This window comes from Elephantulus edwardii, unplaced genomic scaffold (assembly GCF_000299155.1).
Source record: "Elephantulus edwardii isolate Elephantulus edwardi_28Jun2011 unplaced genomic scaffold, EleEdw1.0 scaffold00323, whole genome shotgun sequence".
Taxonomy (NCBI): domain Eukaryota; kingdom Metazoa; phylum Chordata; class Mammalia; order Macroscelidea; family Macroscelididae; genus Elephantulus; species Elephantulus edwardii.
In genome coordinates, this window is record NW_006400073.1 from 1,874,571 (window position 1) to 1,888,157 (window position 13,587).

Below are 13,587 nucleotides of genomic sequence, written 5' to 3' on the forward strand. Positions count from 1 at the left end.
AGGTGCGCCTGATACAGGCCATTGTCTTTGCAATCGCTTGTTATGCATCAGAGAATTGTACAATGACTAGGGAGGACAGAAGAAGGACTGATGTCTTTGAGTTGTGGTGCTGGAGAAGAGTATTGAATGTATCATAGACTGCCAAGAAAACAAACAGATTCATCCTGGAGAGGGTTAAGCCAGGCTACTCCTTGGAGGCAAGGATTCTGAGGCTTCATCTTGGCATACTCTAGACATGTTGTAAGGAGAGACAGGTCCTTGGAGAGGGACATCATGCTTGGTAAGGTGGAGGGACAGCGCAGGAGGGGAAGACCCTCTATGAGGTGGATTGATTCAGTGACTGGGGTAATCAGGATGAGTGTATCAGAAGCAATGCGACTGGCATAGGATAAAGCAGGGTTTAGGGCTGTTGTACATAGGGTCACTATGTGTCGCAAACGACTTGACAGCACATAACAACAACAACAACATCCTATTAAACTTTGCCACTGCTACTGGAGTGAGATGTGATCTCATTGTGGTTTTAATTTGCATCTCTCTTATTGTCAGTGATTTTGAGCATTTCTTCGTGTGTCTGTTGGACATTTGAGTATCTTCCTTTGTGAAAATATTTTTCGTGTCTTTTGCCCATTTTGTAATTGGGTTATCAGTTTTTTTCTTGTGGAGGCCCAGGAGTATTCTTTAAACTTTTGTTTTGAGACTCTTATGTAAGGTCATGATGCCAAATGTTTGTTCCCTGTCTGTAGGTTTTCTTTTCACCCTGTCGGGGAAAGTTTTTGATGCACACAGGGATTTGATCTTTAGAAATCCCATTCATCAATTTTACCCTCTTAAGATAGTGCATTTCTGGCTGTATTTATAGTTTCTTTATATTGTAGACTAAGCTTTCTAAGATTGATACCAGTTAGTCTCTTATGAACTTTCTGGTTTTGGACTTTACTTCTAAGTCTCTGAGTCACCTTAAGCTGATTGTTATGGGTGGTGTGAGATGTGGATCCTGTTTCAGCTTTCTTCAGGTAGCAGTCCAGTTTCGCCAGCACTAGTTGTTGAAGAGATTATCATTTAATTGACAGGTTTTATTCCCTTGTCAAATATCAGTTGACCATAGATAGTTGGGTCTATTTATGGGTTTTCAATTCTGTTCTACTGGTCTATGTTCAAGTAGTATTTCTTGAGTGACATTGAATGGAGTCCTTTCAATGGATTTTGGTCATGATATATAATTTGTTCTAATTAAGACTTCTGGAAATACATTTCAGGGAAACTAAAAGTTGTCTACTAAGAAAAAGAAATAAAGAAGAAGTCTGAAGAGGAAGTCTGATGACAAGTAAAAGAGAAGTGTTCTCAGGACAAAGTAGTTGATAGTATTTGTTTTCTGCTGCTAAGAGGTAAGGTGTGATAAGAACTGCAAATGTTCATTAGCTGGAGCTGTTGCAGGAGGTATGAGAGCCAGTTTATACAGCACTGAGGAGTGTGTGAAATGGGACCAGTGGCAGAAAATGGATAAAACTCCTTTGGAAGGCTGGTCTCTGGAGGGAAGGAGAGCACAATGGAGGGGATTGTGGGAAAAATACCTTCGGAGTTAGTTGGTTTTGCTAGTCATTTTATCCTCTCCTGGTTGTAGAATGGGACTTTCTAAGAATCAAATCCTTATGCACATCCAAAAACTTCTCCAACAGGGTAAAAAGGGAAGCCACAGACTGGGAAAAAGTATTTGGTAATGACATATCAGATAAGGAACTTATATCTAGAATTTTTTCAATACTCAAGCACCACAACAAGATAAAGGGAAACAACCCAATTGAAAAATGGGCACAGAACATGAACATACACTTCACCAAAGAAGACAGTCAGATAGCAAACAAACATATGAAGAAATGTTCAAAATCCCTAACTCTAGGAGAGATGCAAATCAAAACAACTATGAGATACCATCTCAACCCAGTAAGAATAACAAAATTTAACAGAACAGCAAACAACAAATGCTGGCAAGATTGTGAAGAAACTGGAACCCTTATTCACTATTGGTGGGAGTGTAAAATGGTACAACCACTATAGAAGGCAGTAAGGTGCTTTCTCAAAAAGTTACAAATAGAAATACCATTTGACCCGACAATTCCACTACTGGGAATAAACCCCAAAGAAACCATAACCACCACCCAAGCAGATATATGCACACCCATGTTTATCATGGCTTTGTTCATAATAGCAGAGTTGGAAACAACCTAAATGTCCATCAACAAACAAATGGATAGAGAAGCTGTGGTATATCCACACAATGGAATACTATGCTGCATTGAAAAACAAGGAACTCATGAAATATTATTCAAAATTAGTGACCCTGGATAATGTTATGCTGAGTGAAATATCTCATTCACAAAAGGACAAATACTGCACAGTGCCACTGTTGTAAAACGGGATTGACATCGGTTGTTGAGTGGAGACTGAAAAAGATGGGATTGATTATGTACACTGCATAGAAACAGATGAGGGAGAGAACTGTTTAAAAGAGATATGTGATGGGAGGAGGGCAGGCGAGAGGGGAGGAGTGGAGATGGAGACCGGGGCGTCTGAGCGGGGCGGGGGAGGGGAGCCCCAGGGCTCTGATGGGGTCTGCCTGGGGGTCCCGGGGGAAGTGGAGATAGTGAAGGGGCAGCCGTTTGACGTGGGCCCTCGCTACTCGCAACTGCAGTACATCAGCGAGGGAGCATACGGCATGGTCAGCTCAGCTTATAACCACTTGCGCAAGACTCGGGTGGCCATCAAGAAGATCAGCCCCTTTGAGCATCAGACCTACTGCCAGCACACGCTGAGGGAGATCCATATCTTGCTGCGTTTCCGCCATGAGAATGTCATTGGCACCCACCCTAGAAGCCATGAGGGACGTCTACATTGTGCAGGACCTCATGGAGACAGATCTGTACAAGTTGCTCAAAAGTCAACAGGTGAGCAATGACTACATCTGCTACTTCCTCTACCAGATTCTGCGGGGCCTCAAGTACATCCACTCAGCCAACGTGCTCCACCGAGACCTAAAGCCCTCCAACCTGCTCATCAACACCACCTGTGACCTTAAGATCTGTGATTTCAGCCTGGCCCGCAATGCTGACCCTGAGCATGACCACACTGGCTTCCTGACTATGTGGCTACACGCTGGTACCAGGCACCAGAGATCAGGCTCAACTCCAAGGGCTACACCAAGTCCATCGACATCTGGTCCGTGGGCTGCATCCTGGCTGAGATGCTCTCTAACTGGCCCATCTTCCCTGGCAAGCACTACCTGGACCAGCTCAACCACATTCTGAGTATTCTGGGCTCCCCATCCCAGGAAGACCTGAACTGTATCATCAACATGAAGGCCCGCAACTACCTGCAGTCTTTGCCGACCAAGACCAAGGTGGCCTGGACCAAGCTTTTCCCCAAGTCAGACCCCAAAGCCCTTGACCTGCTGGATCGGATGTTGACCTTTAACCCCAATAAACGGATCACGGTGGAGGAAGCACTGGCCTACCCCTACCTGGAGCAGTACTACGACCCTACGGATGAGCCCGTGGCTGAGGAGCCCTTCACCTTCGACATGGATCTGGATGGTCTGCCCAAGGAGCAGCTGAAAGAGCTCATCTTCCAGGAGACATCTCACTTTCAGCCTGGGGCACTGGAGACCACCTAACTAGGGTGGACACCCCTGCTTCCAAGGGCTTGGCCCTGCCTCCTGCCTGCCCCTCTCCTGGATTGTTAGCAAACGGACACTGTACCCAGCCCTGACCCTGGCAGCTCTGTCCAGGGCAGAGGGTGGACCTGGCCACCTTCTCTCTCTTGTGCTGAGAGCTTCCTGCTTCCGGCAGGCCAACACCTTTCTCCCTCCCTCCAGGCCCTGAGGGGCTCAAGTGACCCCACAGTAAACCTTTTTCCCCACTTATTCTCCCTGCATCTATCCTGGCATCCTAGTCTCTGGTAGTTCTGAGTGCCCCTCCTGAACTTTTGGGGGGGATGCTAGGGTGGCCAGGGCACTGAGGAGGGACTCTAGGCTAGCCTTGGCTTCACCTCATTAAAACCCCACCAATTTTCCCCAAAGGAACATTCCTAAGTCTTAAGGGCTAGTATCCCTGAGGAGCAGGGCCCAGACCCGAGCCCCCGAGCCCCAAAAAAGCTGCCACATTTAATGCCCTGCTGCTTCTGTGTGTGGGTTATGAGAAATGAAGGTGGGGGGCACGTGGCGAGCCCAGTGCCCACTGCTCACCTCCCTGTGCCTGTATCTAATATATAAATATAGATATGTCACAAAAAAGAAGGATATGTGATTAGTTATTATTTTCATGACAGGAGTCCAGAATGAAGGCTGCATGGTGAAGTGGACTTGGGGGGAAAGATTTTATAACGATGAAAGAATTTTTTCTTTTAATTTTCAAAACAAAGGCTGCATAGTGGAGTGGACTTGGGGGAAGGGGTTTTATAACAATGAAATTATTTTTCTTTTCCTTTTCAAAGGGGAGTTTGGGCAGGGAGAAAAGTGCAACAATGAATGAATGGAATCCAAAGTCTCTGTAAGGTTTCATTAAAATTAATAAATATTTTTAAAGGGGGGAGAAGAACATAGCTACAAAGTAAGTTGAACATAAAAATAAGAAAGATGCGTGAGGCTGAAGCATGTTTGAGAAACGGAGGTGATTATCTTTTGGAGAAAAAAAAGACAACAGAACCATGACAGAATTGTCCACATCTTAGCTTACAAAGATGTTGGAAAGGACCTGAGCACAGTATAGACCATGTGGGCTAAGAGGCAAGCTCTCTCCAGGACCTTACATGATTTTTCTAACTGTTCAGTTTCTCCAATTATTTGCTCAGCATACAGACTGGATATGTATGGGGAAGAGATAGAACCCTGGTACACACATTTCCTTGTTTGAAACCACGCAATGTTCCCTCTTGATCTATAGATAAGATTTGCATGATTACAATTAAGTATTTTGGGATTTCCATTCATCTCAGTGTTAGTCCTAATTTGTAGTGGTCCATACAGTCAAAGGCCTTTGCATAGTCAATAAAACACAAGTAAATATCTTTATGGTATTTTCAGCTAAGATTCATCTGACCTCAGCAATGATATCCCTCATGCCATCGCCCCTTCTTAATCCAGTTTGAATTTCTGATAGTCCCTTGTTGATGTATTATTCCAGCCGTTAAAAAAATCATCAGCAAGATTTTACTTGCTTGTGATTATTAATGATGTTGTTTGATAATTTCTACACGCTATTGAATCATCTTTTTTGAGAATGAGAATATGGAACTCTTCATTCAGTTGACCAGGTAGTTGTGTTTCAAATTTCTTGGTGCAAACTAGTGAACACATTGGGGCTACATCTGTTTGTTGAAGCACTTCAGTTGATACTCGGACAATTCATGGTGTGTTACTTTTAGTCAATGTTTTCAATGCAGCTTGAACTTTTTCCTTCATTACCGTTAGCTCTTGATCATATGTTAGTTACTCAAATGGCTCTGTAATTAGAATTTGTTCTACAAAGATAACTTATAGATTTTACTAAGAGACTGAGGTCAAAATTGCCCCAAATGTCTAATCTACTCTACCACTCCATCATTTCTGACATTAGGTGTTCTTCCTTCCCTCTGTGTCTGTGTCTGTGGGTTGTATAATTCACTAGAAGGTGTCACAGAAGCTCAAAGAACTATTGAGGGAAAGGAAGGGGGGGGGGAATGGCTCATGAAGCTGTTGTTGCAGGCTGATGAGCATGGTTGAAGACTCTGATGAATAGTAAGCTACAGGACAGTCAAAGTTCAAGCAGCTGAATGAGGTTAGTGATGCTGTCCCAGACAAGCAGAAAGAGAAAGTGGATGTCTCAGATGAAGACATCTTTTATAAGAGCATCAGGGGATAGATCACATCCTAAAGGTGGTGATTTGGGTCTTGCCTTCCAATAAGGTGGAGCCTCAGATTATATCCATTGGACTGCATATTCCCACTTAGCTACATGACAGAATCAAGGGCAATGGCTTAGAGGATTCATATTAAAAAAATAGATCCACAACATCACCACAGGTTCGGTGTCTGGTGTCATACTGGAAAAGGTGGAGGGTCAGAGAAAGAGAGGGAAACCCTCAACAAGAGGGAATGGCACAATGGGGGACTTTAACAATGGGCTTACACATGAAATGATGAGGATGGCACAAGATAAGGTTAGATTCAGGTGTGTTATTAGTAGGACTGCTGTGATATGTAGTTGACTTGAACCCATGAACTATGCTCTTCTGCTTTTTTCTGCAATTCTGCTTAGATTCCAATGTCTCTGTGAAGCCAGCACCCTTCTTTCTCTATATTAAGTCAGCCCTCCTGCACTTTTGTCTGTTGCACACACCTGCAGCATTCATTGTCCACATTAGATAATGACCTGTGTCCTGAGCTATCACCTGCTCTGTTTATCACAGTAAGTATTCTTCTTGTTTTTGTGTGAGCCCTTCATCACCTATTGTTTTATGTACTACCTAGTTGGAGCTGACCCTTCATCAGTTTTCCAGAGACTGTAAACCACATGGGAAAAGATTGCCTATCTTTCTCCCTCAGAGTTCAGGTGGGTTTGAACTTGTGTTGGCAGCACAAGTCCTTACCACTAAGCAAGCAGATCTCATCCCCTAGGTTTGACCTAACATAAAAGATAAATGGGCTTTAACAGCAAAGATATCTCTATCTAGGAATCAGGACAAGGAGAAAGACATACACTGCTCCAATCCCTTCTGCCTCTATGCAGCACGATTGCAATCCTTGAACAAGCGAAAATCAGAAACAGGTCTTGTTAACAAGGTCACATTTCTCAGGAGATTGGAAGGGCTGAGTGTTGACCCTTAATTATGAAACAGATTAAAGGGAGACTGCTGAGTGGTGGCCTGGGTGGCCAGGGTGTTGACAGCATTCTGGTCCCTGTGCATGTTCTCCTCTCATCTAACATGTGTCAGACAAAGATAGGAGCTCATCTCAGAAGCCATTAGAAGGTTCCAAGAGCAGATTAGATGTGAATGCCTCTGAGTGGGCATGTATGCCCTGAACAGACATTCAGCTCAGCACAGCAGAAAGGGAGATGAAAGAGGATGGGCCGCAGGGAGGGTGATAACTGACTCCCAGCAGCATAGAGATTCCTGGGAGTCACATGCCCAGGCGATGTATGGGCCAGAATTCTGCACCTCAGCTAACTTGCTTGTCACATCTGCCTGAAGAAGATCAGGAATGGTTGGGACATTGCATTAATGAAGAGAATCAATATACACAAAGTGCTTAGAACAGTACATGAGACACAGCAAGCTTAGTGCTAAATATAATCATAAACATAACAAATACTGATCTTGAAACTAAGAATTAAAGGCAGACAAACCTGAATTTGAATGGGGAGCTCTGTTGACCTAGTGGTAAGAAGCTGCTCTGTAATCTCAAAGGCATGCTGGTAGAGTCTACTAGTTGCTCTTCTGGAGAAGAGTGGGCAATTTCATCCCATGTGATTACTTGCTTCTGAAAAACCACTGGAGGGTCAGCTATAGGTCGGTTCCACACAACAACATACTTGAATCTGAATGGTGCATCAACTGATTTCCCAGAGTTGCCTGATAAGTTGTCACTGAAATCCGGTTTTTGTTTCTTCATCTGAAAATTGAATCTCCCAAGCAAGATTGTTGAGGGGATTATAGATGATATGTTTGTGAAGGTTAGGCTAGTGTTACTTGTCTCACATCTTACATTCCCAAGGGAACTAAAATAGTAATCTTTAAATTAATTCCAAGTGGCTAGAACCCAAAATGAAAGTGTTTAACTGTAAAAGGAAATTTATCAGAGGTCTTTGCTCCAGGTATAGGTGGATCCCAGAGTTAGTTTAAGTCATTAGGCATTTTAAGCTGTTTCCCTAGAAGCTCCAAAAAGAACTTCTTTATGGCTTATGATCAATTGAAGAGATGACTTCTTTTTGCTCAGATCTGTGTGATCTATATAAAGGCCTTGTTTTTACAGGGCTGGGGTGATAATAAGCGCAGCTAACCTGGTGACACAGACATTGTGTTCTTATAAGTAGGGAAGATCCTTGCTCTGTTGGTTAATCCCACCAGGACTACATGGACTGAGTACTGGGGGAGGATCTTCTAAAGGTAAGTGTGATGTGGACAGATTAAATGCGTCCACTAAGGAATCCTCCTCATACTATACAACACACCCTCCCCCAAAATGTTGTTGCAAAATGGGCAAGCTACCTGCCCAGCATTGAGGGCCAGCTAAAACATCTAGCTTGATGACTAAGAAGAAGAGAATTAGAACATCATCTGTCCGGTCAGTGGTGGTTTGCCAATTGATTGCTTTTTACATTCTCAGTCCTTGGGGTATCATCACCAGCACTGAGGAATGATTGTTAAGTACAATGATTCCAAGTGATAGGGAAAGCCCAGAGAGGCATATGAGGGGAAGGATTTGTTTTTTCCAAATTATTTACCTGGCAGTATGCAGCAGATTAAAGAAACAACAGTGATAATAAATTATATTGGATCTAAGACACAATCTACTGAAATAATGTTGTTATGGGCCATCAAATCAACTATGACTTGTACGGACCCTATACCCAATAGCTCTGAATCCTACTCTATCCTGAGCCAATCTCATTATATCTAACACATCTATTCTTATTTCCCCAGTTATTGTGCCAATCCATCTCCTCTGGGGTCTTACTTTCCTGTGCTGTCCTTTGACCTTTCCAAGCATGATATGCTTCTCCAAAGACCAGTACCTTCTGGATACATGTCCAAAGTATATGAGATGGAGTCTCAAAATCCTTGCTGCTAATGATGAGCTTGGTTTCACCCTCTTCATTTCATATCTGTTAGTACTCTTGGCAGTTTATAATATGTTCAATATTCTTCTCCAACACCACAACTCAAAGGCATCAATTCTTTTTCTGTCATCCTTGTAGTAATTACGAAGAACATGGCCTGTATCAGATGTACAACCACATAGACTAATGCAGAGTAATGCATCCAACAAAAGTTCAAGACACATTCTTCTCTAGTCTGTATGGGATATTTTCCAGAATAAACCATATAATAGATTACAAAACAAGTTTCAACAAATTTTTTAAAAATTGAAATAACACAAAATATTTTCTCAGACATCATGCTATAAAATCAGATATCAATAAGAGGATAAAAGAATAAAAATCATTAATTTTGGAAAGTAAATAACATCCTGTTTTATAATGATTGGGTAACAGAAGAAGTAAAAATGAATTGAAAGTTTCTTGAAACAAATCATAATGAAAACACAACATACCAACACCTGTAAGATACAACAACAGCAATACCCAGGGGTTAGTTCTAGTGTAAGCTAGCACATCAAAAGGGAAAAAAGAACTAAAATAAAATCTTTTTTTCAATATCTCCAACAAATATAAAAATATAACAAACACAAAAAGAAGAGCAACCAAACTCCGTAATCTCTAAATGAAAGAAAATTTTAAAGATCAGAGCAGAAATAAATGCGATAGAAAATAGAAAAACAATCGAAACTATAAACAGGACAAGGAGTTGGCTCTTAAAAAGGATTAGTAAAATTTACAAACAATTAATTGGTCACCTAATAAAGGAAAAGAAGGTATAGACATTAATAACCTAGTTAATAAATGAAATTGACAATGTCACAACAGAATCAACTGACATGGAAAGGTTAATGGAATATCATAATAATCTGTACTTTTACAAATTCAAAAATTTAGAAGAAATAGACAACTTACAAACTCATAACCTACTCAAACTAACACAGAAAGAAGTAAAACACTTGAACTGGTCCATCACAATAAAATAAACTTTTGTGTTATTGCTATTATGTGCCATTGAGTCACCTGCAACTCATAGCAACCCTATGTACAATAGCCGTAAACTCTGCTCTATCCTATGACAATTTTATTGTCTCTGTCACACCAACCCCCACTACCCCAGTCACTGAATTAATCAATCTTATCAATTGTCTTCCTCTCTTGCATAGTCCTTACACCCTCCCAAGTATGACATGCCTCTCCAAGGACTGGTCTCTCCTTCCATCATGTCCAAACTATGTCAGACGAAGCTTCAAAATCCTTGTCTCCAAGGAACAGCCTGGCCTCATCTGCTCTAGGAGAACCTAATGGTTCTCCAGCAGACCATGGTAAATTCAATACTCGTCTCTAGCACCACAGTTCAAAGGAATCAATTCTCCTTCCATCATCCCTAATCATTGACCAGCTTTCTGATGCATAGAAAGTAATTGCCAAGACTATGGCCTGGAACAGACATACCTTATTCTTTAAACGGATGTCGTTGTTCTTCAATTCTTTCGAGAGGTCTTTTCCAGTACAATTCGTCTTTTAATTTCCTGGCTGCTGGTACAAAGAGTGCTGATTGTGGAGACAGGTAAACTGAAGCTGTTAAAAATCTCAATCTCTTCACCATCTATCATAATGCTTCCAATCAGCCCAGTAGTGAGTCTTTATTTTCTTGATCTTGAGCTTCAATCCACAGTAAATGCTGCAGTCCTTGACCTTCTAGAGCAAGTACTTCAGGTCCTCCTCAGTTGCAGCAAGCAGAGTTATGTCATCTGCATAATGTAGATTGTTGATGAGTCTGCCTCCAGTCCTGATGCCACATTTCTCCTCATAGAGCCCAGCCTCCTAGATAATCTGTTCTGCATATAGATTGAAACTGTATGGAGATTGGACTTATCCCTGGTGTACAACTTTCTCAATTTTGAACCATGCAGTGTTTTCTTGCTCTGTTCTGACAACTGCCTCCTGGTCCAAGTAGAGGTTTCACATAAGCATGATCCAGCATTCTGGGACTCCCATTATTCTCTGAGTCAGCCACAGTTTGTTGTGATCCACACAGTCAAATGCTTTTGCATAATCAATGAAACACAAATAGACATTCTTCTGGTACACCCTGCTTTCAACCAAGATCCATCTAACATTACCTACAATATCCCTAGTACCACAGCCTCTTCTAAATCCAGCCTGCACTTCTGGCAGTTCTCTATTGATGTACTGTTCCAATCATTTTTTGGATAATTTTCAGCAGAATCTTGTTGGCATGTGATATTAATTATATTATTCTATAATTTCCACCCTGAGAAATTAAAATTCCAAACTAAGGAGCTCTGGTGTCCTAGTGGCAAGAAGCTAGCTGCACTACAGTCCTAAAGGTACACAGTCTGAGGCCAACAGCTGTTGCGCAGAAGGATGTGCAGTCTTCTATGTGATTAATTGCCTCTGAAAACCCACTGGAAGTTGAGCTATATGTTGGTTTCCGACTCAGTGGTGAACAATAACAACATAACAATTTCCACACTCTGTTGGGTCACCTTTCTTCGGAAAGGGAACAAATTTAGATCTCTTCCAGTCAATTGGCCAGGTGCTTGTCCTCTAGATTTCTTGGCACAGGTTGGTGAGCACATCCAGGGCAGCATCTGTTTGTTGAAATATGTCAATTGGTATGCTGTCAATTCCTGGGTCCTTGTTTTATGCCATTTCTTTCAGAGCAGCTCAAACTGCTTCCTTCATCACCACGGGTTCTTGCTCATACGTTGTTTCATAAAATTCTGTGCCCACCAATTCCTTTTGATACAATGACTCTGTGTACTCTTTCCATCTTCTTTTTTTTTTGTTTGTTTATTTGGTGTTTTAGTTGGTATGATACTGTTGCAATGCTTATATGTCAATCTTTACATTTTACATCACATTATCAGAGTTGCATTATACATTACTCTGATAAATATAGTACACAAAATAAGATCCTTTAGAACAATAATGTACAAGACATGCAATATTGAATTTGTACATTAGAGCACAGAATGTGACTAAAAAATAAAAAGCTTATACTAGGCCAAAGTTATTTAACACAGTAAACATTCTAGTTTGAAGGGCAGTTGCAGCATGTGCAACATTGGCAGTGGTGTCTGAGACGTGGTGGAATTCTATTATACTAACCAGTTTAGAACTGCACAAGGTAAGTACCACCATCAGAACATAGTTGTAGGGTTTTATGGACCATTCCTATGTCTACCTTTAGGAAACGAATGTTTTTCCTATGTCATATTTTACTGCTTTAATCAGACTGAATAAAAAGGACAACATGCACAACCCCCAACTAAAATCCTTTTGTAGCCTAGACAATGAAATGGTACAACAGAAGACTTTAAAACTGCAGCTCTTTTTGGATTCCCCAGAGTGTATCTGTACTCTTCTTCAAACGGGCCTCTTCCTCAGGAGTCAGCGTCACCTTCACGACGTCTGAGATTCCGTTCTGCCCCAAGATGCAAGGAGCACTAAGGAAGACATCATCTTTAATTCCATAAAGACCCTTAATCGTGGTGGAAATTGGATGTACCCGCCTAAGATTCTTCATTACACTTTCTGCCAGATCTGCCACAGACAGTCCAATGGCCCAGGAGGTATAGCCTTTCAGTTTGATCACCTCATAGGCACTGTCAACCACCTGCTTGTGAACCTCTTTCCACTGTTCCTTATCTGAATCAGTACCTAATTCAGGATGCAGATTTTTCAGAGAGACACCAGCCACATTCACTCCGCTCCATACAGGCACACTAGAGTCTCCATGCTCTCCAAGGACCCAGCCATGGCAGCTCAATGCGTGAACTCCCAGCCTCTCCCCCATTAGGTAACGGAACCTCGCTGAATCCAGATTGCATCCACTGCCAATAACACGGTTTTGGGGAAAGCCACTGATCTTCCAAGCCACATAGGTAAGGATATCCACTGGATTAGAAACAACAAGCAGCTTGCAGTTTGGGCTGTACTTTACATTAGGAATGATGAATTTAAAGATGTTCACATTACGCTGGACCAAATTGAGACGGCTTTCCCCCTCCTGCTGACGTGCTCCCACTGTGATAATAACCAGCTTGGAATTTGCAGTTACATTGTAGTCTTTGCCAGACACAATTTTTGGTGTTCTAAGGAAAATGCTGCCATGTTGGAGATCCATCATCTCTCCCTTTAATTTGTCTTCCATGACATCAACAAGTGCAAGTTCATCTGCCAAGTCCTTCATTAAAATACTGATGGCACAGGCCACGCCAACAGCACCAACCCCAACAACCGTAATCTTATTCTGGGGGGTCTGTTCTTCCTTAAGAAGATTCTGAATTAGCTGATCCTTGAGAGTAGCTATACTGGATTTGGATGAGGAAGGTACCGGGAATGCACGTCGGGCGGGCTTCGGTGGCACGAGGCGGCGAAATCCTGACTCTGCAGCTGCAGCTCCGGGACTCTCCATCTTCTTTTAATGCTTCCTGGATCATTTAATATTCTGCCCAACGTATCCTTGAATTTGTTCTTCAGTTCCTTCAGCTTAAGAAATGCTGAGAAATTTGGGCCCTTTTTATTTCCTTGCACATTTCATTGTAATACTTGTATTCCCCCGCTGCCTTTTGAAATCTTCTATTCAGCTCCTTAATATCTTGATTTCTTCCCTTTGCTTCTCAGCACTCCAATGCAATACTTAGAGTTTCTTCTGACATCCATCTAGGTCTTTTCTTCCTCCTCTATCTTTGTAATTACCTTT

At 42.0% G+C, this 13,587-nt stretch overlaps 2 pseudogenes; one reads left to right on the forward strand and one right to left on the reverse strand.

Annotated features, from left to right (window-relative positions):
* Nucleotides 1-2,554: 2,554 nt before the first annotated feature.
* Nucleotides 2,555-3,670, forward strand: LOC102850702 (annotated as a pseudogene).
* Nucleotides 3,671-12,198: 8,528 nt separating this feature from the next.
* Nucleotides 12,199-13,299, reverse strand: LOC102851111 (annotated as a pseudogene).
* Nucleotides 13,300-13,587: the final 288 nt, after the last annotated feature.